Source organism: Cucumis sativus, chromosome 2 (genome assembly GCF_000004075.3).
Source record: "Cucumis sativus cultivar 9930 chromosome 2, Cucumber_9930_V3, whole genome shotgun sequence".
NCBI classification, from domain to species: domain Eukaryota; kingdom Viridiplantae; phylum Streptophyta; class Magnoliopsida; order Cucurbitales; family Cucurbitaceae; genus Cucumis; species Cucumis sativus.
Genome location: NC_026656.2, coordinates 7,769,971 through 7,774,095, shown reverse-complemented (window position 1 = coordinate 7,774,095; position 4,125 = coordinate 7,769,971).

The window sequence follows — 4,125 nt, the reverse complement described above, 5'->3', positions numbered from 1 at the left end:
TTCCTAAAAATTAGAGAGAAATAGGTGAAAGAGATGTTAATCGATTCAAAAAAATAAACAATACGAGACAAAAAGTAAGAAGTAAATGAAATACAAATTAAAATAAGAGGTTTTTTTAAAAAAATAGAACAAGCCGGTAGAATGTTTACACTGTATAGAACAATTTTAAAATGTATAAAACTTAGGTCGACAATGAAAAATACCAAAATGCCACAGTCAATATGCGATTAATTGACCACACGTGCACGATTAATCTTCTTCTAAACAATTGTGTACTATAGTCTAAATGAATGATCTACTATCGTTTAGGTCATGATACAAGATTTGTGAGGTTCTTTTTAACGATAGAAAACAAGCTTTAAATCTAAATAATGATGTTGACTATGCTAAATGATCGTGTTGACCATGACAAACGATTGTGTTGATCATGAAAAAATAATCGTGTTGAATATGATAAGCGATCGTATAATCCAATGTAAATGATTGTTAAAAACTTCAAATCAAACGATCATGTTGACCATGCTAAACAATCGTGTTAACTAAGGTAAACGATCGTTTAGGTCATACCAACACGATTGTGTAGTTTGTTTTAAACGATGACCGGAGAACAGCTTCAAATTTAAACAATCGTGTTAGAAATTGTCAATGATTCTTTAGATCATGTCAAAATGATATTTAGACGATATTGATATTTTTAAATATGAGGAAGATGATATAATCTTGCAAAAAAAAATGGTGAAGATGAAATATGAGATTTAAACATAACAATAATTCGTTTAAAAATAAAAAGAAAATCTTGAAGAGGAGATGAAGAAATTTGGAAGAGAATACTAATAAATAGCAAAGAAGAAGAAAGAAAAGTGATGAATCATTCACAATATTTAAGGACAAATCTGAAAATTATAAAAATATTTTACTGGCTTCATGAGCTTTTATTTTTTGTTACACGGGCTATAAATATTTTTTGGTTTTGTTACATTTATGTAAATTCACTACAAGAAATAGCACATATGATAGCTAACGAAAAATGCTATAATAGACTTTTTATAGTCTTTTTCAAAAGTTCTGACAGCCCATGTTATTAAAAGCATTTTGTCGAAGCTATAACGAGTGCTATCGTATATATAAAGATATAACTTATATACGTTGCTATTAAAACATTTGATAGCGTTCTTTCTTAGAGTTATAATAAGTTTATATAGCTTAAATAATATGTTATCTTTCACCTATAATAGCCTTTTTTTTTTTACACCTATAATATAGTATTTATAGATGTAATATTAAGCTAATATAGTATTTTTAGTTGTAATATTATAACTTAATTAAGCTATAATATAGTACTTAGAGTAGAAATATTAAGTTATAATGAGGTTATTTAATTGTTTTCAATTACTATAATAATTATAATAACATTTTGATAGCATTTTTATCTATATAAATCTTTCTATAAGTTTAACTTATGACTAGGAAAGAGGTAATTTTTTTTCCAAAATTAAATTTTCAATTAATTAGCTTTAGATAAATTTTAGTTGAAGAAATCAAATTTAATTAAATCTACACACATAATACTTTCATAGTACAATGAATATTGATAACTTACCTTCATAATTTATTAAATTTATAAAATCAACTTATCCCTCTTTCTATTTTCCTTTATATATATATATATATATATATATATATATATATATATATATATTCAATAGCCCAATTTAAAATGGGTTATGAGGATGGGCTATTAGAATGACTTTTTTTCTTTTTTTCTTTTTTTTTTGGTTTTTGGTAATGATTGCCCTTAAAATAAACTACAACTTTGAATATTAATTCTTTCCTAAATCTATTTTTTTTTCTCTATTTTTCAGGTGGAATTTAGTGCATGAAGTCACAACAGAGCATATGCTTTATTTGTAGAAAATTTCAACCTACCTTCCAATCTTTCACTACATATTTTCCTATCATACAAATCCAAACCTATGATATGCTTAAAATTAATAAAACTATAAATATAATGGTTTTTCTAACAACTCTAGATCTTGTGATTCTTTTCTATAATTACTTTTTGCCAATTAGTTCTTACTTAATTATACTCAATATACTTCCATTCGTCCACAAATTAAAGACATATTGCTCCAAGTGTATTAGATACATCGTGCCATTTGCAAAATATTCTATATTTCATATGATTGAACTTACCGTCTAGAGTTATTGAACAAGAACATTAGAACTTCAATGATACTTGTTAGAAATTGATGTTGAAAAGAATTATTGTATCGTAACGAACCACTATTCTGAAAGTATCTACGACATGACCATGCTGCTAATCGCGATGTCGGTTGCTCTCCAAAATTAATGCAACTACCCGATTCATATGTGCATTTGTCAGAAAAATGAATAGAATAAAGATAAATGAAGCTCAAAACATAAATAAATTATGCAGATGATGTGAATTTGTTTATAATCATTTATGATGAAGAAAACAATAATTAAAAAGGAGAAAAAAAATGGCTAGGGTTTTCCACGGGGAAAAACAGAAAAATTATTTAATACAAAAATGTTTAATTTTCAATAAAAGTTACAAAAATTAAACAGATAAGTAATAAAAACTTAATTTGTTTTCTCGTGAAAGGCATTGCTAAATTTACCAATTTAGGACAAAAAGGATTGTCCTTTGCTTAGAGCCTAAGTTCATAAGTCATTTTCAACAATCCAAGCAAATGACTGTTTTGACAAAATTAACAAATAAACACCAGAAAACAAAGTTCTAATAATTATCTTCTAAACTAAGATAAGAGATCAAGCTTAACCACCAATATCTAATGATTTGAATTAATGCGTAGTGAAGTAAGACAACCTTTGTTAGAGAGAATGAGTTACCTCTTGAACTTTCCATAATACTGGTTGAGACCCCTACAACACATTTTACTCTTGGTTCTTTTCTTAATTCTGCTATATAGGGTGTGCTTATGATGACCATGCACATAAACTTCGGGTCATCATGAAAGCTCTAGAAAGAGACCTTCAAACTCTTTCATAGAAGGCAACCAATATGAAAGTACTTTCACCCACTTTGGAACGCTACACGCTCTAACAAGTGACAAAGGTACACACTTTATTAACCATAATGGTGATAAGCTACTAACTAAATTCAATATGAATCACAAGGTAGCTATGCATATCATCCACAAACAAATGGACAAGCAAAAATTTCAAATAGGGAGATTAAAACTATTTTGTAGATGGTTGTTAACACCTCACGAAAAGACTGGGTTGATCATCTTGATGAAGCACTGTGGACCTATAGAACGTCATATAAGATCCCTATAGGAATGTCTCCCTATGTGTTAGGTCTTTAGTAAGGTGTGACTGTAAACCTCAAATCCTAAAGAAGCTTGAGTTTGTTTTAAAGAGCTTGGAAGGTTGGATTTTGAGTGAAGTTAAGATGGGGAATTAGAACTCAAGTAGTGTCATTCTAAGTATGTCATGGTAGGTGAGAAGAAGGAAAACTAAGAAAGGTTGAAGAAGTTGAGGTTCGAATTGTGATGGGACGATGGAAGAAAAGTTAAGGAAAGACAAAATGCTTTTTATATATAGATATCGGGGCAGAAGTGTCCAAACTTGATCTTGTTCGTTAGAGAGAAAAGGAAGAGAAAGACAAAAGTGAGAATCCTGAGCCAACTTTAAGTAATCTTGGGTGAGATGGAAAAGCAAAGAGCAAATCTCGAGACTGTGGCAAACTGAGATGAAAAACAGAAGAGTTTGAGATGGGTTTGGGCCATCTCAGTGATAGTTCAATCGAGATGAAGGATAAAAGTTTAAGAAGTTGGAAACTTGAGCAATCTAGCTCGGTGTCGTGTTCGATCGCGATTGGAAGCAAAAAGGGAATTTTTAAGGTTCTCGGGCAATCTTGGTGGTTATCCGACTAAGAAGAGAAAATCTTGGAGGATTTAGGTCGATCTCGGTCGAAATCACTTAATGGACTCACGACAGACAAATTTTTAAAAATTTCTATCGCGCAAGGTTAGTGTTTTTTGGACAAAAAAAGTGTTTTGAAAGTCAGCAGACTCTCATTTCTCTTATTTGTCACTATTTTCACTCCAAGAGCAAGGTAGAAGAAAGAGGTAGAGT